Genomic DNA, 24,613 nt, shown 5'->3' with positions numbered 1-24,613 from the left:
GCGTGATCTGAGACCCATCTCGAACAAGTTAAGCAGCAGCCTTTCTCTGGAACGCTGGCATCTACTTTGCCGAAACCCATTAATTCTAAGCTTTAACACCCTTGGTCAGAAATAGCTCAGAACCTTATGGGGAAATAAGAGAAGCAGACTGTCTGGCCACAGTCACGGGACAGATATTAATATCTCCCTTCACGGACAGCCCTCTGTCTGTACATCCTTTCTCCCACAGCCTGTACCCCAACCCCCCACCACCAAAATAAAGGTTTTCCAAGAATCTATGACAAGAGATTTGAAAGTAAATCAAAACCTGAACAGAGGGTCAGCGAAAAAGGATAAAACTGCCACTTATATGTGTCTAAGGCAGTAAAAAGGGCAGCTTCTTACATTATTTACAGTTTCCATAAAGGCAAGGCCCTCCTTGCTCAGACAAAGCCCTGAGCTTATTAATTGCCAGTAAGGTCTGTCCATCTCTTAGATTTTCTACTGCAGAAGGTGAAGGCAGGGAGAGGGTTAACTCTCTTTCCTTCTTTCACTTTCTCCCTTGCTCTGTTTTCTCTCTCTCTCTCTCTCTCTCTCTTTTTTTTTTTTTTTTTTTTTTTTTTTTTTGCCTAGAGAGCTTTTGGGGCAGGAGGAAAGGTTTGTTAAACCTCCAGATTTCTCTGCATTATGTCCAGGTGGCATGACGTGTGAACAGACGAAAGATTAAAATCACCGAGGAAATCGCTCTGTCTGAGCCCAGATCACGACGCCTTCCAGTGACCCAGCGACCCAAATGCTATCTGTCAACTTGTCCTTCCAGCGACTTTTCACCCCATGCTCTGTGGCTGCTACTCCAGGAAAAAAAGAAAAAAAAGAGAAATCAGGAGTTGGAAGGGGTGGGGGAGGGAGGGAGGGAGAGAGGAAGCTGGGATAAAATACTGCCTTATTACTAAGGACTCTGCAATGTAGGTCAACGGCGGGGCGCGGGAGCCTTTTAACAAACCAAATACTTTTTCCAGACCCTCATGCGTAGCGTTTCCTCACTTTCTACTGAAACTCTCAGCTCCCTCCGGCACTGTCACGCCAATCTTAGAACCCGGTCCCTCAACAAAAACTAGGTCCTGGAGAGTCCACAGAGGTTGGAGATGTTCCTAAGTTTCAAAAATTTTTCCACGAAGCCTGTTTTGCCTTGGCTGAGAATCTTGATGAGGCAGACGGTGTCACCAAGCTGCCGTTGGTCCCCAGACGTTGCCGGAGATAGGTTCTTGTTTAGGGGTGGGAGGTGGGATTGGGTTGGATGCAAGAAGGGATGGGAACAACCAGGCAGACAGGTTCACGATGTTGGCCACTCGAATTAGGGGCCTGGGTTGACCGTGGAGCCAAACGTCCCAACCAACGCAAAGATCAGACTGCCCATCTGAGGAGACGCACAGGCCTGAACCATATGAAGTTATGTTTCTCTTTTTCAGGCTAAAGCCAGTCAAATATTGGCGACTCCATATGGTTCAAACTAATTTCAGATCGAAATAGCACCTAGCCGTAGTAAGTTAGAGAAATGCCACATGTTATTGTCTTTCAAAGAAAGAGTGTTGTGCCCTGCTTTGCTGGCGTCCCCAGCATGTGTGTCCAGCACAGGGGGGGTTCTGATTCTACATTAAAATATAACTGAAAATTGAAGCAATTTTTCACAGACTTCCTTTTTTTTTTTCTGAAAGACTTTGACAAGTGGTATTTCAAAAATATATCATTTTAAGTAAGGATTATATGAAAATTCAGGACTTTCAGATGCTGAGGAGTTTGCATGGAAGTAATTGTTGTATGTTCTTTTACTTGATGCCTTTTTCTGTCCCCGGATGTCATCCAGGACCCCTGAAAGATATGTCCTTGTCACGTCTCCTTAGGCTCCTCTGAACTGTGACATTTTCTCAGACTTTTCTTGTTTTTGAGGACCTTGACAGTCTTGAGGAGTGTTGGTTGGGCCCCTTGTAGACTCTACACACCATTTTATATTTTTTTTAAGTAAGCTCCACGCCCAATGCAGAGCCCAATGCAGGACTTGAGCCCACGACCTTGAGATCAAGACCTGAGCTGAGATGAAGAGTCAGACAGTCAACCGTCTGAGCCACCCAGGTGCCCCCCCCATCTTGTATATTTCAAATTTATATAACATAAGACACATTTCTTTCAGTCATCACTTGTATTTTTGAGAAGCATTATTTTCAATGATTGTGTGCTGTAACTCTGATATCTTGACATTTAGATTTTTTCATAAAGAAAATAAAATAGGTTTCTTGCTGTGTTTCTCTGATGCTGACTGGAGATTAACATGGAAGGGACCACAGTCACTGGTGAAAACTAAGCACTTAATCAATGTATTCGGGTGGTGATAATTTTGACAGTGTTTGACTTCTATCCCAGATTAGTGTGTAAGTGAAGCATACATGTACCAGAACAAGACACGGTATGTGGTGAATACACACACACACACACACACACACACACACACACACACAGTTGGCTCTCCTACTACTTTGCTTAAACATCTTTTTCTTGCTTCTCATTGTCTGCTGCAGCTCTGATTCTGAACTTGCTTTCTATGTGACCTTGGGTAAATAACCTCAGCTTGCTGTGTCTCAGTTTTCCCATCTGTACATGAGGACCAGACATGGTCAGAGTAGCACCAGACAATGTTATGGTAAAGACGAAATGTGACAGTAAATCTAAGATTCGTAGAACAGTGCCCTATCATCTGCACTCAGTAAATGCTACCAAGTGGGGTGCCTGGGTGGCTCAGTCAGTTAAGCCTCTGACTTTGGCTCAGGTCATTATCTCGCAGTTTGTGAGTTCAAGCCCCATGTGGGACTCTCTGCTGACAACCCAGAGCCTGGAACCTGCTTCGGATTTTGTGTCTCCATCTCTCTCTGCCCCTCCCCCACTTGCATGCACGCTCTCTCTCTCTCTCTCTCTCTCTCAAAAATACATATTTTTTAAAAATAAAATAAATACTGGGGAGCCTGGGTGGCTCAGTCAGTTGGGTGTCCGACTTCGGCTCAGGTCATGATCTCACAGTTCATGGGTTTGAGCCTCGCGTTGGGCTCTGTGCTGACAGCTCAGAGCCTGGAGCCTGTTTCGGATTCTGTGTCTCCCTCTCTCTCTGACCTTCCCCCATTCATGCTCTGTCTCTCTCTGTCTCAAAAATGAATAAACGTTAAAAAAATAACATAAAATAAAATGAAATAAATAAAATAAAATAAATACTGCCAATTATCACCATACCACTGCCAGCTGAAGTCTAATCTTATTATGGCACAAAAATCTCAACCATGGAGTCCTATTTAATCTCTCTGGACCTTGTATTTTCTCTGTCATGACTTTGCACCTGAATTTCCTCTGCCTGAAATGTCTACTTTCTGCCTCTCCCCTTTCTCAGTGCCTCAACCAGTCTTTGATGAACAGATTGAAAAACCCTTTTTCTGTAACTCTCTTCAGAAAGAACTGATAACTTCTTCTGCTCAGCTTTTTCTACAAGGTAAGGATTACCATCGAGACCTTATGGATGAAAAAAACTGAGGCTCAAGGGAGACAACAGGTTTTCCCCACAACCATCTGGCTTAAAATAGCTCACAAAGGTGGGGATTCAAATGCGGGCGTTTCGGGTCCTCTGTGCTCTTCCTCTCCATCACCCACCTTCCACTTTGGAATAATCCACAAAGAACTGTGTCCAGAAAAGAAGAACAACCTTTAATAGATTTGGAAACTGGTTTCAATTCTGTCACCGGGCCAAGGGTTCTAATTTCTTTGGGGAGAGTGGGGCCAGGGTTGAGCAGGCACAATTCTGTTTCTCATCTATAAAATGAGAATGGTAGAGCCATTTTCCTGAGGTCTCCCCACTCGAATATTCTGTGATACGGCCGTATACCTGGATACAGCGATGGAGATTACTTAGGTTTGTTTGGGGCTTCGGGCTGACCCCCTTTTCTTTGTCATTTCTTAGTTCTGTTCTTTTATTCTCCATCTTAAGTAAGGGGCTGAGTGGGCACATCACCTCCAGGGAGTTGACGAGACACCTCCAGAGCCAGGTCCTGTCGATAACATGTCTAATTCCATTAGAACGACTTTCACCTGCTGCTCCTCTGATATTTATAAATCCCCTGTTCTCATCACAGATACAGGCTTAAATCATTCCAAGACCACTTCACACTTTGCTGGTGTTTATTCTGCTCGAAGGACCAATGCATAGACCTTCTTTGTTCCTCCAAATGAATTGACACACTAACCCTCCTCATCAGATAACAGGAAATCTGTATCGTGTCAACCCCATTCCTATACTCTCAGTCTAGCTCCCTCTCAGGACCCATGATCATATTAATTACAACCTCTGATTTAAAAGGGGCTCCCTCCTGAAGTTCTCTGTGCAAAATCAGGGTTTCATTTTTAAGAAGGCAGAGCTGCTTCCAATTTGGTCACAGAGTGAAAGAGTGGCTAAGTATCCTTTCCACCGCTGGTCCAGCCAGGCAGCTATGGGCTGCACAGGAATTACAGACACAGATGCCGTTCTGCCCGGAGGGGAATCTAAAAATCCGACATTTTCTGAAATATCTTCCCAGACCATTCCAACCACGAGTGACTTCCTCGTTTTCTAGGCATTTAGAACCCATCTGTTTGGCCACTTGTCTTGTGCTTTTTCATATTAAATTATAGTGGGTGGGATTTGAGCAAAGGAAACTTTAAATCAAGTCACTGCTCTGTCCTTTTACAATTATGTGACTTTCAACCATTCTGTCACCCTCTCTGAATCTGAATCTTAGTTTTTTCTCATGCTTAAAATGAAGATGATAAAAATTCAAGGTTCTTGGGCTTTTGTGAACGTAGTGTTAAGATAGTGCTTATCGTCCCAAATATTTTAAGCCTTCACTGAGGTCATTGACTATATGTCATGTGTTCATTGTTCCTTAGAGTCTAAGTGCAATGCCTTCTTCAAAGAAAAAGTTAACTATCTATAGCTGCTACTCAAAAGGATCTCTGGTGTTCTCACTTTTAACCTGGGCTGGTTGGTGCATTGAACACCATTGGACTGTTCAGCCCTGTCTATAGCTTGGGATAAACTTGAGTGGAATACAAGAGGACTGACAAATTGTTTCCTCTCTATATATCTTTCTTATCACTTTCTCCTCCTGTTGGGTGCTTCCTCTTCCAGATCTGTCATTTCTTCCTGCCCTCTCCAGGGAAGCCCACTGACATGTTACCTGCCCATAACCTCCTGTACCCTCCTCTCAAATCAGAAGGTTTTTACATACCGAAGCAGAAGGCATGTTAGGAAACTCAAGGTGGCAAAATACTTCACATAAAAGGGTTAATGGGTAGTGATTAGAAAAAAAAAATGTGTTATCTCTAAATGCAAGAAAACAAATTACTAGTCTTTCCACCAAAGGGTAATCAGCGATCTCTACTTTCATGTAGATTAGCTCATTTACTTCTCATAAAAGTCTATGAGAAGCTTCCAGGTCCATAGGATAATGGCAGCAGCCTAAATTGGAATCCCTCCACACAGCCTCAAAAACAAAAACACAGACAAACAAGAGAGCAAATAAAATCGCCCATATCTTCCCTTGCAACATAACATAAAGACAACGGACTTTACAAACTTAATTTACAGCTAATTGGGAAAATCAGTGGGGAAAGCAGAGCAGAAAGGAGGATGAGGCATGGATAATCAAGGAATACCATTTAGGGCTGCCAGGCAGAGTAGTCTAAGTAAGGAAAGAGAGACTCTGGCCATTATACAAAGGCATGAGTAGGAGGTAACAACTTGGTCATGAATACAAGCCTTCCTAAATAACAAAAGAAACAGAATGAAACACGATTTAAAAAAGAGAAAGAAAAAGGAGAGATAGCAGAGCGCAAGTCCCTTTATAGTGAAACTATGTAGTGAACACGGTAAAATAACTGAAGAGCGGAGATCAGACATATCCATTCGTGCTAACAAATATAAATAAGCTTAATTCGTGCATTAAAAACATAATTTCAAGTTGGCTCACCAAACGAAACCAGCTCTGTGCAATATACACAAGATACGACTACAACGAGGTCCTGCAGAAGACTGCAAATAAAGGATTGAGCGACGTGTGCAGGTCAAATGCAAAGAAAGAGCTGGGCTTTGATTTCGCCATCTGACAAGGCAGGCAGAATTCAGGACAAAAAGAAGTAAGACAAAGAAGAAAACGTGACAAAGGCAAAGGCCACAGTTCGCAGTAAAGATGAGATAGAAACATTTTGCCCATCAACCGCCTTCCTAAAACAGAAACCACCAGAAACGCGAAGAGACAGAAGCGACATTAAGAGACTTTGGCATTCGACGCTCATACTGCGAAAGGTAAAGTGAATAAAAAATAAGCAAGTATAAAGAGGACACAAACAACGTAATAAATAAGATGGATCTATTTGCACCCTGATAAATAGAGACTAACTCTTACTTCTGAATGCACAGTGGATATTTATGAAAAGTCACTAATTCACTACACATTGAGCCACTATAAAAAGTTCAATAAATTACGCAAAGTAGTAAAAATACAAAAATTTCTTATTATTGTCCAACCCCCCAGATTCAAATGAGGAAATGCTAACCAATATCACATTGTAAAAAATAATGATTAAAATATGATGTGTCAGAATCTATGTATCTTTAATCTATACACATAAAGCAGTGATGAGAGGAAATTTTATAGCCTTAAATATGTATGTCAATAAAAATGCACAATGTAAACATGCAAATTAAACATGTAATCCCAAAAAGTGAAAAACAGAACAATTCAGTTAATAACGAGAGCGAAAGAGAGGAAATAATTATAAAAGCAGAAATTAATGAAGTAAAAAAGAGGAATATAGCCATATCAATAAGTAAATATTTGATTATAAAAATAAACAAAATAAGCAATCACTAGCTATCTAATTAAGAAAAAAGGTAACATTGTTTATGGGGAGATGGTGGGCGAAAAAACTTACAAATACACAGGATAAAAAATGACAAAGGAAAATAGCCATTGAAACAGATGAGATGTAAGTAAAGCAAAAGTGGGTAATTTTCTGGGAAAGCATACTTTGCCAAAACTGACTCCAGTAAAGAAAACAGACCAATTTTTATAGAAGGAATGGAGAGAGTTACCAAAGAGTTACTTCCCACTCTCCACATCTCAGAAAAACAGCAGGTCAAGCTGATTTCACAGGGGAATTCTACGGAAATGTCCAAGTGCAGGCCATCCTATTTGTATGAAAGCATAGAAAAAGAAGGAAATCGCCCAAATTCTTCTGACAAAAAGAATATGTCATTAATAACAAAACTTGGGTTAAAAAAATACTTTCCTCAAACCCACAGACAAATCTTGCTTAAAATATTGATACAATGGTCCAAACTAAATATTAACACCGTGCCCAGCAGCACATTAAGAAAACAGTGTGTCAGGACAAAATAGAGTTTATACCACAAATACAAGATAGATTAATATTGGGAAGTTCATTACTATATTTCACCTTATTATTAGTTCTAGGGAGAAAAGTCCTATGTTCTTTTCCACACATGCTGGAAAAACAATTGCAAAATTTAACTCACATTTCCAATAAAAATACATAATAAAAATAATCAATGACTATTTTTTGAACCTAATAAAAGATATATCCCTTACTCAAAAGCTGGCATCTATTTCATGGAAAAACACTGAACTCTTCTCTCTGAAGTCAGGCACCAGGCTAGGACGGCCACGTCATTATCCTTCACTATAGAGCTAGAGCTTTTAACTTACCAATTCTGACAAAAGTATATATAAAATCAGAAGGAGAAGGATTTGAAAGGATGAGTTAAAATATGCCTATTTGCAGATGATATGTTATGGCTCTGTAGCTTGAAAACCCATGACAATTCATAGAAATTCAGCACAAATAATTTTAAAGTTGGTAAAATGACAGAGGATTGCATTGATATATAAAAAGCAATAGTCTTTTTTTTTTTTTTTTTTTTTTTTTTTTTTTTACAGCAAGTTCCATGGCCAGCATGGGGCTTGAACTCATGCCCCAAGACCAAGAATTGCATGCTCTACCGACTGAGCTAGCCAGGTACCCCAAAAGCAATAGTCCTGCCACACCACACTAACAGAATAAAAGACAAAAACCACAGGATCATCTTAATTGATGAAGAAAGAGCATTTGGTAACATTCAACATCCCTTCATGACCAAAATAGTCAACAAACTGGGAAACGAAGGAAACCACCTCAAAATAATAAAGGCCAAATATGAAAGGCTTATACTTAAGGATTATACTTAACATTATACTTAAGGATTAAAGACTAAAGCTTTTCCTCTCAGATCAGAAACAAGACAAGGATGCTCACTCCTATCACTTCTATTCAACATATTGTTAGAAGTTCTAGCCAGAGTAATTAGTCAAGAAAAAGAAATAAAAGACATCCAAGTTGTTAAAGAAGATATAAAATTATCTCTGTTCACAGATGACATGACTTTATATGTAGAAAACCTTAAATATCACACACACACACACACACACACACACACACACGTGCACGCACACACACCTGTTAGAACTAATAAATTCAACAGAGTTGAACAGGACACAAAATCAACACACGTAGATTAGTTGCATTTTTTATACACCAAGAATGAACAATCAGGAAAGGAAATTAAGAAAGCAATTTCATTTATGATAGCATCAAAAAATAACCAAATATTTAGGGATAAACTTAACCAAGGAGGTGAAAGGCTTGTACACTGAAAACTATAAAACATTGCTGAAAGAAATTAAAGAAGTTACAAATAAATGGAAAGACATGCCATGTCCACAGATGAGAAGACAATATTGTTAAGAGGTCAATACTGGGGTGCCTGGGTGGCTCAGTCGGTTAAGCGTCAAACTTCAGCTCAGGTCATGATCTCACGGTTTGTGAGTTTGAGCCCCGCGTCAGGCTTGGTGCTGACAGCTCAGAGCCTGGAGCCTACTTCGGATTCTGTGTCTCCCTCTCTCTCTGCCCCTCCCCGGCTCATCTCTGTCTCTTTGTCTCTCAAAAATGAATAAACATTAAAAATTTTTTTTTTTTAAACTGGCGCACCTGGGAAGCTCAGTCGGTTGAGTGCCTGACTTGGGCTCAGGTCACGATCTTGCCATTCATGAGTTGGAGCTTCATGCATGGCTCTGTGCTGACAGCTCAGAGCCTGGAGCCTGCTTCGGATTCTGTGTCTCCCTCTCTCTCTGCCTCTCCCCGACTTGTGCTCTGTCTCTCTCAGTCTCTCAAAAATAAATATAAAAAAATGTAAAAAAAATAAGAGGTCAATACTAATCAAACAAATCTATATATTCGATGCAATCTCTGTCAAGACCTGAGAGCATTTTTTTCGCAGAAATAGAAAAACATCATCCTAAAATTCATATGGAATCTGAAAGGACCCCAAATAGCCAGAACAATTTTGAAAAAGAAGAACAAAGTTGGAAGACTTACACTTCCTGATATCAAAACATCCTACTACAAAGCTATAGTAATCAAAACAGTGTGGTACTTTCATAAAAACAGCTGTATAGAGCAAAGGAATAGAATGCAGAGTATAGGAACAAATTCCCTTTGACAAGGGTGCTATGACCATTTGAACAGGGAAGGATACTCTCTTCATTAAATGGTGTTCGGAAAACTAGATGTAAATGAAGTCAGACCCTTATTCTACGCCATGTATAAAAATGTATTAAAGACCTAAACCTAAGACTCAAAACTGTAAAACTTCTAGAATAAAACAAGGGAAAAGATTAATGACATTGGATTTGGCAATTATTTCTTGGCTATGACACCAAAAGTACAGGCAGCAAAAGCAAAAATAGGCAAAAGGGACTACATCAAACTTAAAAACTGTTGTTCCTCAAAGGACACAATCAACAGAGTGAAAAGGCAATCTACAGAATGGGGTAAAATATTTGCAAATCATATATCTGATAGGGGGTTAATATCCAGAATATACAAAGGACTCCTATAACTTAACAACAAAAAAATCAGATAACCTTATTAAAAGATGGGCAAAGGACCTGACTATATATATTTCTCCAAAGATGATATACAAATGGTCAATAGGCATACAAAAAGTTGCTCACACTAGTAAGCATCAATAAAATACGAATCAAAACCATAATAAGATTTTTCACTTCACCCCTTTAGTATGGCTATTCTCAAAAACAAAACAAAACAAAACAAAGCCCCCAAACACACACACACACACACACACACACACACACACACACACACACTATACTAAGTGGTGGTGGAATGTGAAGAAGCCGGAACCCTTCGACACTATTGGCAGAATTTTAAAATGGTGCCCACATCACAGAAGTCAGCTTTAACTATTCCTCCAAACTATTTCCCACCCTAGGACAAATTTGGGAAAATCTAATCATAAAAGAATAATGATTCTAACTGGCCATAAGCAGTTGTAAAATAAATAAAAATCCACAAGTCCATCACTAATTCTCTCCCCTCTATCCAACATCCTCCTTTCTTTTCCCACACAAAAGCCAGAAAGATTGATATAAGGTGTAAGTGTCACTTCCCCCCCCCAATACTCTTCAATGATTCCCTTTTACTCTTAAAACCCCAAATTCTTACCATGATCTCTAAGACTCTGCAAGGCCTGAGTCTTAACTGCAACTTTCTCTTACATTCTCTGTCTTGTTCAGTACATTCTAACTACACTGGCTTCTTTGTTCTTCCTCAAACACCCTAAGCCCCTTTGTTACTTGGGGATTGTTTGCCTCATTTATTTTCTCTGAGACATTTATACCAATCCTCAATTATCATCTTTGGGTTTTGTTTTTTTTTGTTTTTTGTTTTTTTTTTTTTTTTTAATATATTACCTATCTGTCCTGGAGACTATCCATTCCAAAAGGACAGGAAAGTCTGCTTTTTCTTTGTCACATTCCAGACCCTACTCTAGTGACTGGTAAATGGTCGGCTCTCAATGAATATTTCTGAATAAATGAATGGTGTATGAATGAACCCTAAATAAATGAATGAAGTAATTCCTGGGATGATGTGAATGGAGCTAGAGAGTATTATGCTAAGTGAAATAAGTCAGAGAAAGACAAATACCATGTGATTTCACTCATAGGTGGAATTTTAGAAACAAATGAGCAAAGGGGAAAAAAGAGAGGGAGAGAGACAAACCAATAAACAGACCCTTAACTACAGAGACGAAACCGAAGGTCACCAGAGGGGAGGTGGGTAGGGGGATGGGGGAAATAGGTGATGGGATTTAAGGAGCGCACTTGTGATGAGCACCCGGTGATGTATGGAGGTGTTGAGTCGCTATGTTGTCACCTGAAACTAATATTACATGGTATGTTTACTGACTGGAATTTAAATAAAACTTAAAAAAAAAAAAGAAATAATTCTTCTGACTTCCGGTCCCAGTCTCTCATTGACAGGTGCCTATTTTTCCTTCTTTCCTATTAGTTCATCTCTATATGAATATGGGCTGCACACATTATACGTTATGCAGCCCATACGCTTATACATTAAAGCCTACCATGTGGCTATCAACGAGATTATCATGTACTGTTACTGTTTTTCCTTTTAGAAGCAAACCTGGAAAGGTCCTTGGAAATCTTAGGAATCCTTTTTTTTTAAAAGATAAGGAAAAGGAGGCCTGTCGTGTTGTGTCAATTGCTCAAGGTGCACAGCTAACTATTGCCAAACCTGAAATTGTAACCCAGATCTACACATGTTCTAGCTCGGTGGCCTTTTTAGCACCTTTCCTTTTTCTATATCAGTTTATTCCTTAACCTTCCGCTCCCTAGCTCTCACCAACACACACCTGGGAATATGAGGAAATGTTGCGAGTAGAAAATGGAGTCTTGGTGGTGTCTTACAATCATCAGTGCCCCAGGAGAGAGAGTTTCACTGAGCTAGGAAGCATCACTGTGCTCCTTAGCAGCATTTTTGAAATCGCTAGTGTGCCCTCTAAGTGAGATTGGCCTCAAATGACATTATGTCTTAGGAGGCTAGGTGCCAAGACATCCCCAGCGCGTGCATTTATGTCGTCTATGGTTCCCTAAGAACCACTTTGCCAACTGTGGAGATGGAAAAAATTATTCCCAGAATTCCATGGCAACTATTTCCGAATTTCCCATGTTTGTTCAAATGATAAATGTAAAACCATCATCTATTTTTAAGCTCTTTGAGCCTTATTGACTCAAAAGAACAGGAAAGCCCTGTCAGGACAATTCTGTTTTATGAAAAAGTAAGGGTGGGGACTTTAGCTTTTCTTTAAATAGTCTACAAGTTTAAGGTTGTTTTTTTTTTTTTTTTTTTTTTTTTTTTTTACACAAGAACTGTGCAGTTAATTGGAATTGAATGGCCTTGCCTTCCTCGTAAATGAAGCCCATTCCTAAGATTGAGATGATCAATCTTAATCGTGGGAAGTCCCTGAGGCAAGGATGTGCACTGAAGTATAAGTAAGGGGTTAGCAGAAACCATCCCATCCCAATGGGCAGGGGCCCATAAAGGGAACAAGGCCCTCTTTTCTGGAGGGATGTTTACTTTAATATCCATAAACGCTCCTGAATCCCATTCTGAAATGTATCCCTCCCTCTCCACCTAAGCTTAGCATTTGTGGTTCTAGCTGCTGTGTAGAATCAGTCACCCATATGGCACAGCACTGTTGGCTAGGAGGACACAAAGATGGGTAAAACCCTGCCCCTTTCATTAAGAAGCAATGTAATAAAAGTTTAAGCACCCTCTTTCGTATACAGTTTGTATCTACCTTTATTCAAGCCACGTGGGTGTGGGAAACTAATTGAAGTGACGTTGGGGAACATCAAGCTTTGAAAGAAGTTCAGGAGCTGTCTTGTCGACTGCTACTCCCTGTGTGGTCCCTGGGTTGGTAGCTGGCATCACCCGGAAGCTTGTTTAGAAAGCGTAGAATACTTGACTTTACCCTGGATCTACTCGTCCAGAGCCTGTGTGAGAAGATCCCCAGGCGATTCCTGTAAATGTGAAAAGTCCTGATCAATCCACTGATATCTTGAATTTGTTCTGTGTTTACAAACACAAAGGATTGTAATTCTGTGATCGATGTATATGCAGCTGATGATCTGGTCCTGTCTCTCACTCAAAGCCATGGAACTTTGTTTAACTTTAGCCACTCAAGCAGGCACAGCTTCGCCCGGATTTCAGAACAAAGGATGAATCACTTGGAGTAATTCTGGAGTACTTAAGACATTTAGAGAGAAAGAGAAAAAGAGGGAAAAGGGGAGAAAGGGAAAAAAGAAAGATATCTGTTATAATTGACTGCCCGTTTCATAGATTTTTGTTAAACACAGATAATTGTCATCTCTCCCATATCAAGAGATACATATCTTTCTTAAAAAAATGTGACAGGTGGTATGGTGAATTGGTATTGTTCCTAATTATTCCCTCCCCACTTCCTCTAGGAAGTTTGTAAAGGATTTGGTGCCTTCCTGGAGAAGTTTACCCACCGTAGATACTGGGCTTGGCCAAATGATGTGGCTCGAAGTCCGGTTTTGGCCAAGGAAATGTGCTTCCAACAGGCATTACAGAGTTTTGGCCCATCTTCTTACTCTTTCCCTCTGTCTTGAGCAGAGAGGGGCTCCTCTCTTACTCCAGATTCTAGATTTCTTGAAGAAGACTCACGGAAGAAAAGCAAAACTGCCACCAATATGTAATGTGAGTGAGAAATAAAGCTTTGTGGTTGTTAGCGACTGAAATTTGGGGGCTGTTAAGCCAGGGTCTGTTTCTCCTGGCATCAAAGATTCTCCTAACCGTATCGAATGGAGAAAAATGATGCTAAGTATAAAACATTCTCTGCGCTAGCAACATTAACCACGTAGATAAATTATGAGAAAAAAATGCAAATAATCTTATTTTGGGGTTCCACATAACCTAATGAAGGCCCAATGTGTCCATCTGACCCTGGACATCAAGATAACCCAATTAAAATTCACGATGCAGATGTCTGCACGCCTGCAATGCACCTGAGGTATGTGAAATATAGTTGAATTTTTAGGCTATTAAACATACCAGTCATTCCAGTGCCTTTTTACACCCCCCCCCCCCGCCCCGAGAATTATCATGGTTTTATATTTAACACATTTCTTTTCAATTAAATACGTCACAGTTACACTGGAAATAGCTAAACATTTTTATTCACTTGGTATAGGAACATAATCAGAATAGTAAGATAAAATAACATGTTTTCTTAAAACGTTGAAAAATCATCTGTAATTTCCTGAATAGAAACTAAATGAGTAGCATCTGCTTTTATATTCAGTAAGAGTTTCTAAGGTTAACCTTATACTCAAGTCGATGCGTCAGAGGATTCCAAATTCCAAGACCAACTTCCAATGCTGGTAGAGACACTGGCTCATATTTTTAAGCACTTTTACAGAATTAACATAATGGAACGTAAATAATATTTGATTTCTCTCAGTAACCCTTCATAGAGATGGGTGACTGTTTATTAGTCTCCCTACCCAGAGGACAGCGCAGAGACTTCTAGTGTCCATGGCATAACCACAGCCACACAGCCAGTGCAGTAGACAGAACAGTAATGCATGAGTTCATTCTGGAAGTCTTTCCGTGCACAAGAGACTTTCCAAATCTGCCTACCAATTTACTTCGCGTGTTGAAACAAACTTGTAAGCTTCAAGAAATTTTGTACCACTTGTGATTTGTTGATTTGTTTTTGGTTTTTCTCTGCTCCTTCCCTCTCTTCCTATCCCTGAATTTTATAATTTACAATTATCTAAAGACTTGGGTATATTAACCAATCTTATAAAATGAGCCCCCTGGACAACTTAATTAACCAGTAACATAAAAGGTCCTTGACACAGCCTTTCTTTTAGCAGTACTATTCTCTCAGGTCTTGTCTTGACTATTAGAATCCGTCCTCCCCCCAAAGAAATGACAAATACATACTCAGACATCTGGAATTCATTGACTGAGGCTGACCTCTTGACCTCACAAAGCCTCATTTGTAGACACTGGCAGTTTTCATTTTTCACATGGACGTATGCTGCTTAAATACAAAGAGCTCTGAGTTTTATTCTTTTTAGTCAGAGAAGAATGAATGAATGAATGAATGAATGAATGAATGAACCAGTTGAATGAATAAATAGAATTATTGGCTTCTTGGGCCTGGTGCAATCCCAGAGCGGACTATACTTGAATTGTCTGTTTTAGGTCTACGATGTTGCTTTCAACCTTTCATTCTCTATTAGCCTCTATTAAAGACAAGATATTACACCCAATTAAGACATTTTGTAAGTTCAGCGATGGTTGGATTGTTTAGAGTTCCAACTCCCACAAACTAATGGCCCTTGAATTATAGGTAGGCACAAGATTTTATCTTGATTTGCCTTCTTCCACGTTGGGGAGAGAACATAAAACAAGGACATAAAAATTTTAGATGGTAGAGGGAAGTTCTTTCACAAACGTCCAAAGTGATTTCATAGCCACAGAATGTTTGCTTTTCATACCAGATATTTTACAACAAAAGAAACTGAAAAAAAAAAAAAGAAGCCCAAGAAATAAGTTCCTCTGAGAACAAGACCTACCACAGATATCCTGAAACCTCATCTACTCTACTTTGTTCCTTCACGTTCTGGTTACAGAAAGTCTTGGTTCTAACTGTATTACCATCCAGGTTGTCAACTTTTTTCGTTGGTAAAAAAAAAATTCTGAGTACCTACTATGTACAGAACATGTAGGTAGGTATTGCGGATGGTTCAAGGATGCACAACATTGATTCCTTCTTTGAAGATGCTTATCATCAAGTTAAGGAGGCTGCAGTAGGCATGGAAAGTAAAGTGATGGGTGGGGGGCATAATCCATGAGAAGCAATTGGTTTTCAGACAATGTGAGCCACAGGTATTCAGAGGGATAAGGCTCATGAGTGCTGGAATGTTCAGAGTGAGTTTAAAAGAAAAATTGCCCTGGCTCTAATAAGAAAACAAACCACTCAATTAAAAAAAAAAAAAAAAATATATATATATATATATATATATAAACAATTAAAAAATATATATATACACACATACAATGGAATATTGCTAAGTGATCAAAAAGAATGAAATCTTGCCATTTGCAATCATGTGGAGGGAGCTAAGTGAAAATAAGTCAATCAGAAAGATTAGTATCATATGATTTCATGCATAGGTGGAATTTAAGAAACAACAACAAAAATGAACATATGGGAAAGGAGGGGAGGAAGAGAGAGAAACAAACCACAAGACTCTTAATGATAGAGAACAAACTGGGTTGACAGAGGGAGGAAGGTGGGGGATGGGCTAGATGTGTGATGGCTACTAAGGAGGGCACTTTTCTGACGAGCGCTGGGTGTTGTATGTAAGTGATGAATCACTGAACTCTACTCCTGAGACCAAGATTGCACTGTATGTTAACTAACTAAAATGTAAATTAAAAAATTACATTGGCTCTAGTAAGGAAACAACTCGATTTTAAAAATGGGCATGAAATCTGAATAGACACCTCACCATGATATGCAGATGGCAAATAAGTCAACGGAAAGATGTTCAAGATGATATGTCATCAGGGAACCACTATGCCGATTAGGTGGTCAGAATGAAATCGCCAATGCCGACAAGGATGCAAAACAACAGAAAGTCTCATTCATTTCTGATGGGAATGAAAAATGGTACCATCGCTTTGGAAGAGCTTGGCAGTTTCCTGCAGAACTAAACACACTTTTCATGCATGTTCCTTTCAACCCAAAGGAGTTGAAAACTCACATACACAAATGCGTTATTTGTAGCAACTTTATTCATCGTTGCCCAAACTCGGAAGCATTAAAGAGGCCCCTCAATAGGTAAATAGATAAGCAAACTGTGATATACCGGAATACTATTCGATGCCAAAAGGAGGTGGGCTATCAGACCATGAAAAGACATGAAGGAACCTTAAGCATATGTTTCTAAATGGAAGAAGGCATTCTGAAAAGGCTACATACTGTATGATTCCAACTCTATGACATTCTGGAAAAGGAACAACTATAGAGATAGCACAAAAGATCAGTGGCTACAAGGGGTTCTGGGGGAGGGAGGGGGGAGGGAGGGACAAACAGGTAGAGTGAGGGACTTTCAGGTAGTGAAACTACTCTTTGTGACACAGTAATGATGGATACGTATCACTTTACATTTGCCAAGACCTATAGAATATGCAGCACAGTGAATGCTCTTGCAAACTGGATTTTAGTTAATAATAACGCATCGGTATTGGCTCATCGTTTATAACAAATGTACCACCACACTAAAAAGAGGTGTGAATAATAGGAAAAGCTGGATATAGGGAGGGTGGGAACTCTGTACTTTCTAAAAAAAATTTTCTGTAAAGCTAAACTTCTCTAAAGACATTAAGTCTATGAGTATTTTTTCTTTTTCTTCAATATATGAAGTTTATTGTCAAATTGGTTTCCATATGGTTTCATTCTTATGTGGATCCTGAGAAGTCTATGAGTATTTTAAGAATCATATATATATATATATATATATATATATATATACATGTATATATATATATTCATCTTTTTACAAATCTGTATTTATTTCTTTTGAGAGAGAGAGCACGAATGGGGGGAGGGCCACAGAGAGAAGGACACAGAGAGTCCCAAGCGGTCTCCATGCTGTCAGTGCAGAGCCTGATGCGGGGCTCAGTCTCTCAAACAGCGAGATCATGATCTGAGCCGAAATCAAGAGCCAGACGCTTAAGGGACTAAGCCACCCAGGGGCCCCGAGAATCAGATATATTATTTAACGTGGCCTTGGACTACTTAGGATGAATACAGGCCTGCGAGCCCAGTTAGGTTTAGGCAACAGATACAGCAGAACACAAAACCATAGTGAGAGAAGTAGAAGTCTGTGACGTGTGGCTATAAGAGACCAGTAAGGTTCAGCAGACTGTCAGGTCTGCTGTTCCCCGGCCCTGCAGCTCTGGGTCTAAAGCCTCAATTTTGGCATCAAAAATGCTGCACTGGAATCCCAGTTCTGTCGATTAAGGGCTATATGAGCTTCATTAAAAAAATCCCCTAAGCTTTCTGAACTTCTGTTTCATCAGCTGCAACATGGGGAAAATAATGCATACAAGACCGCAGAAAGGCTCAAATGAGATCATGTACATGAAATTTCTTTGTGAATTCTGCAGTGCTATAGAAACATTAGTTGCTACCATCACCGAAGAGAAAATGTCCCACTGCTTTTACTGCTTTTATGGTGACCTGCTCTCAGCAACTAGCTGCCACCGAAAGATTTGTCTTGTCGGAATAGAGTCACCTCAGCCTATACCTGCATCATCTGTCTTACACTTAAGCGTCTCCCAAGGACTGTCTTTACCGCTTATTTGTGTATCTGGCCAGCCTCAGGCTGACACACCAATGTGTGTCACACACTCATGCTGGATGGAGTCGCATGTTCCAAGAGCAGCAGTATCAAGTCCCGGAAGTCTGGGATGGCTGTGAACAGTGTCTGGAGGAGATCAGGTCTGGGATGACAGTCTTCGAACTCGGTGATTATCGTCGGCTTACTTTCCACTTCCTTTTCCACGATCCTATACTCTCTACCCCAATCTCCCCTCCGGTAGTGATTTTGTGACATCTTCTGCTCCAAATCCCTGGTAAAGAGAGAATCAAGTTAAAAGGCAGCTAGAGACTCTTCTGGGGACAGTCTTTATGGGTCATCTGGTCCTGCGATTCAGGAGCATCACATGTTCCAAAGGGGACATAAAGTTGTAGAGCTCCCCTTTATAGATTATCTCATTTAATCTCCACAAACTTCCTGTGAAGTGTGTTTTATTACCAACCACATTTTACAGATAATGACACAGGGTCAGGGATTTTAAGTGACTTGCCCCAAGCTCAGAATCATTCCTGGAGGAGCCAAAGCTCCATCCCACTTCTGCTGGCTCTAAGTCCAATGTCCGCTGTAGTCATTCTCTACTATTTCCCTCCCAATAGACACGATGACGTTATGGTTGTGACAGTCACTTAAGAATAAAAGTCCAGCCAGCTGAATGAGATGTGCTTGTGCCTATGAGGTCCGGAGTTCTCGGGGGTTTTCATCCAACAGGCTACAAACATTTAAGGAGATCTAGTGTTTACCAAATTCATGGTAGGCTTTGCCACCTTAATGACCAATAAAACATGTTTCCTGCTATCGAGAGATTTCCAGTTTCATGGGAGAGAGAAACCTATCTCTCATGGGTCACGAACGAGCATACCTTGATGGAGGTATCCAAAGACCATAGTGGGCAATGATAAACCAGAGATGAATGGAAATAATTACCTATAGGAGACAGGGGGATTGAAGTTGGGGGGACAGGGGTAGTTAAGAGAGTTGTGTGAGCAGATGTGGTGTTGCCCCGTAAACAACATGAATGTTTTACATATTACAAAATTAAATGGAATTAAGACAAACGATGATAGTGGGGGCACATAGAAGTGAGACACTCGTTTCTCCTGGGTGTTGGGAAGAAGTCATAAAAAAACCTCACAGAAGAAGTATGGCGTCTGGGTGGCTCAGTTGGTTAGGCATCCGACTTCGGCTCAGGTCATGATCTCGCGGTTCGTGAGTTCAAGCGCCATGGAGCCTGCTCCCGATTCTGTGTCTCCTTCTGTCTCTGCCCCTCCCCAACTTGCACTCTGTCCCTCTCTGTCTCTCAAAAATAAGTAGACATTAAGAAAAAAAAATTTTTTTAAAAACCTCACAGAAGAAGTTAAACGTTGAAGTGAATGCTTTGATGTTCACCATTTTTTAGCTTAGTCCACGTATAGTCCGTATATAGTCTATATACATATGTATATATACATATATATATATATATCAGTCTAATTATGTAATTTAGCTTATAAGTTTGCTTTGTCTGAAAAGGCGAGTGAATGAATGAATGAATAAACTACGATCATCACAAGTTTTTGGTCCCCAGTCACAGACAGTGGCACTGGCTGCACAACCTACCCAGTGGGGGTGAGGGATGCATGAAAAAGGGCAGGCATGAAGAAATTGAGGAGCACGTGAGTTGCTTTGGTGGTGATTAATAGAGGAGCTCCTGGAAATTTGACCTCTCTGGGCACCATTTATAAACTGAGGAAGGCTTAGTGGGTGACTTCACAGTCCTCTTTCATGCTAGGATTCCACCCAGAATGGCCAACAGCTCACTGTCCACACTGTGGGTTTATTTTCTTGGGCTATCATTTTACAGAATCGGTCTTAAGCCAACAAATGGTCACCCTTCGCAATTAGTATGTTAACCTAGCTTGTGGAATTTACTAATTGTTCTTCATGGTTATGGTCATTTAGCCATAAAATATTCACAACTGAAGTCTCATAACCTCCGGCCTTTCTTTCTCATGGGAAGGGAAGGGAACTGCTCAGAAGGATGACCTTCCCACTCGGGTCAACAAGAGCTGCAACTGGTTCTAAGGAGGGTGTCTTATTGCTGTCAAATTGACCGGAGTTGTCACACGTGAAGCCTGCTGTCACTGCATCTTGCTCAGAACCAGCCCCTTAGCTTGCTGAGTCAAGCTGTGCTGACTCCTGGTGACAGAATTTTAATGTGAGGGATGACAGAGGCCTTGGAGTTAATGTGTGCATGGAGGTGACAGTTTTGAATGTCAGCCAAAGCACAAAGGCCTGTCTGACATTAATTTTGGGGGGTGGCAGGAAGTCACAGGAAGATGGAGAGAAATAATATGATGGAGAATTGAGATTGGTTGAGTCGAATCTACTACCATCTGCTGCAATGAAAGCACCGATCTGTACGGACACAGAATATTGGAGCTTGGGAGGTAGAAGGAGCATTGGCCTCATCAGATAATTCTGTCGTGTTAATTTTTGATCAACTTCATATGCAATTTGCCACTTTGAGGCATCTTGTGATCTCTGTGATCCCATTTCTCTTGGCAAAGTGGAGTTGCAAAATTAGACATGAATCTCCTGATGATACGATCTAGAATTGCATCATTTAAGGGGGGAATGCTTCATGTTTTGGTGATAAATGAGCCAAATTATGCATCTTAATTTTCCTTTTACATTATCATTTATTAAGAACTCTCAACATTTCCCCATTATCTAGAGGACAACATTCAAATCTTTAATCCCCCTATGGCAGACAGAATAATGCCCTCTCAAAGATGGCCACATCCTAACGCCCAGAACCTGTGAATGTGTTACATCACATGGCGAAGGGAATTTAGGGTAGCAGATGGAACTCAGACTGTTAGAATCAGCTGACTTTATGGTAGAGAGACTTTCCTGGATAATCTGAGGGGGTGGTTAATGTCATCACAAGTGTCCTTGAAAGTGGCAGAAGTCAAAGTCAGAGTGACATTCCAGAAAGACTCAACTAGTTATTGCTGGCTTTGAAGATGGAAGGGGGCTAGGAGTTAAAGAATGTGGGCAGCTTCTAGAAACAGGAAATATGAAGAAACAGATTCTCCTTTGCAGCTTCACAACCTTTCCAATATCTCGATTTTTTTTAGCCCACCCGTATCAAACTTTTGACCTACAGAACAGTAAGATAATCAGTTTGTGCTGTTTTAAGCCATCATGTTTATGGCAATTTGTCATAGCCATAGGAAACTAGTACCTTTAAGGTCTTTGGCAGAATTATTCTGTTTTTTTTTTTCTTCCTTGATTTCCCTGGATAAACCCTGCCTCTGAAATCTGAACATTGAGTTCTGAGCACTCTTTGTATATAATACATACTTTGCCATGCCATTTCCCACGTCTGGAATGAAACACAGTCTCCTGTAAGGTTGATGAGGACTAGGCAGTCCCCACTGTGGGGCTTGCTAGTACCAGGACAGGGGAAGGAGCTCTGGGGTGAGTTATGGTGGGTCATGCTCCTTAATGTGGGTTGAAAGAAAAAGTAAGAAGGGAGTATCTAGGTCAATGTCCTTGAGAAAAGACAGAGATCAAGGTAGAAAAACCACTTTGAAGGTTGAATCCAAAAACCAGTCATAGAATTACAAGCATGGGTCAAGACCAAGATTCTGAGGCCAGATAACAAGAGAAAAAGAGCAGTGGATAAATGAGATGGGTTTGGGGAAATTAATGTCAACAATTCTTGAGGGCCCTATGATTCACTTTTGTGGTGAGTCAGTATGTGGAGTTACTTTGTATTAGCTTGGAGCTCATGTTTCAACGTAGCTATGAGTAGACTCCATATCTTCAACTAATTCAGCCTTAGCCATCGTCCAAAGCCTCGCTCACATCCAGCCTCTTCCACAACGCTGTTCTTGGATATTCCAGCCCTACTTACATGCTCTTCCTTTGAAGTCTTAGCATTTACCCTTTATATCCTCCCTCATTTGGTGGTTACAATTCACAGCCTCATTTTTTTTAATTAAACAAAGCTATCACATGTACACTGGTAAAAATTCACATAATACAGTAAAGTATAAAACAGACATTTCAAAATGATTCAGGACCTTACCACCCAACGATAACCACCACTACAGTTTGGTATTTATCTTTCTAGACCGATATTCTTTGTTTCCTGCAATATTTTTCAAATACACACACACACACACACACACACACACACACACACACACACACTTCATCTATATTCTCTAAAATGAAACATTGCAGGAAACTCTACATGATACAAATTATCTATATCAAGTTTTTTGCATACTAACTTACATATAAGTTATTGGATGCTCACAATACCTGTTACTCTGGCATTTAAACTTTTAATCTGTACATATCTGTGCAACACAGTCAGGTTGGAAGTCAGGGAGCAAAATTTGATGTTTTCTGTCCTCACTGATGACTGGCCTAGCACGTTGTATATTTTAGAGGCTACATACATAGATATCAATTGATAGATGAAAAAATTGTGACCTGAAAAACCTGGAAAAACTTCCTACCTACAGAGAGTATTGTTATTGATATGTTTTCACATTTTACCAAGGAATTCCAGTAATTATTTCTGAGCAAGGAATTTTTTTTGTTAAAGTTGCACCACACTGCTGTTTCCGTAGTGGCCAGATTATTATAAATCCAGAGATTTGTCAATTAGCATCAGAATTACTTGTTAAAATGGGAAAGGAGATAAACAAGAGATAGGGTCCTTGTTAACTCATTAATATTCCCTATAATGAAAAATGTTGCCGAAAAGAAATAGCCACGGTAATACGTGTAATCAATCCAGCTGAGGGAAAGTGATGTGATTTGTTATCTTTACAGAGTTGCTCTGCTCGCTAGTCAGCTAGTTGGCATATTTATCAAGTGCCAAGTTGGGGCATAATAGTGTACTGTTTCTCTGAGCTGATGTTACTTGTGCTTCATATATTCACGAATTTGTTCATTTTTTAACTATTCATTCTTTAGCAGGCATTTTTGGCATGCGTGTGATGTGCAAGTCCCTGTGATAGGTGTTGGAAAAATAAAGATGAGCAAGGCAGTTTTATCCTCGAGACATCATCAGGGGAGGGGAAAACGGACCATTATAAAATGGATGTTGATGGGATATACACAAACCGAGGGCTAATCTCTTCCAGCAAAGAGTTTAAAGTTGAGTAGCAAAGCGAATACACCAAAGTATTATTTTGTAGTAAAGGAAATGTCTTCCTTCTGACCGCAATGTTACGCCAATAAATGGCTCGTGTGGGCAGAAACAAAATCTTAAAGTGGGCTCTGTTGTTAGCAAGACTGGAGGGTTAAGGTGTGGGCTTTGTCCGTGATTCAAGTGACACCAGAGCAGCAGTGAGGTCCGTTGAGAACAGTCATGTGTAAAAGGCACTGCTTTCATTTGCTAGGGTGGCCATCAGACTGGCCGGCTTAAACAATAGAAATTTATTATGTTTTAACAGACCAGGAGACTACAGGTCCAGAACCATAGCAGTGGCAGGGCCGTTTTCTTCCGAAAGCCTCTTTCCTTGGCTTGTACATGGTTATCCTCTCCTGTGACTTCACATCGTCTTTGCTCTGGGTGTGTCAGTTGTAATCTCTTCTCATAAGGGCGCCAGTCATATTGGATTAGGGACCACGCATATGACCTCGCTTTAATTTAATCACCTATTTAAATACCGTATCTTCAAATTCAGCCACATCCCGAGGTAGTAGGGGTTAGGGCTTCAACATATGAACTTTGGGAGGTCACACAACGCAGCCCGTAAGAGGTACCAAGGGTGGGTCTAGCAGGGTCAGAAATCTTAAATCCTAAAATGAAAGCAAATTGAATCCAGACAGGGTAGCTAGCTGGGCGCCATTAGGAGCCTAATTGAGGTGTGGTTTGGTTAAACTTTATTCCTCTTTATAATTTGCTTTGCGTGAGTGTCTGTTAGCACAACATAGTGTCTTCTTGATTTGACTTTCAAGGTTGCTTTAAAAATTCCTTGATGCCTCTGTGCCCTGAAGGCAACCGTGTACTGGAGGAGTTGGGGAGCTTGGGAAGGGGCCAGAAGAAGACACCTTACCCCAGTTCCTGTTACTGAATGTGACAGATTATTTAAGTCATTTCCAACTTCAAGGAGAGATTCTCACCGAAATTCTACAATACTCGGTATGCTAAAGGAAATTATTATATCAGGGAGGATAGTTCAGGTGAAATAATA

This window comes from Panthera onca, chromosome F1, assembly GCF_046562875.1.
Source record: "Panthera onca isolate mPanOnc1 chromosome F1, mPanOnc1 haplotype 2, whole genome shotgun sequence".
NCBI classification, from domain to species: Eukaryota; Metazoa; Chordata; class Mammalia; order Carnivora; family Felidae; genus Panthera; species Panthera onca.
Note: the sequence above shows the minus strand (reverse complement) of the source record.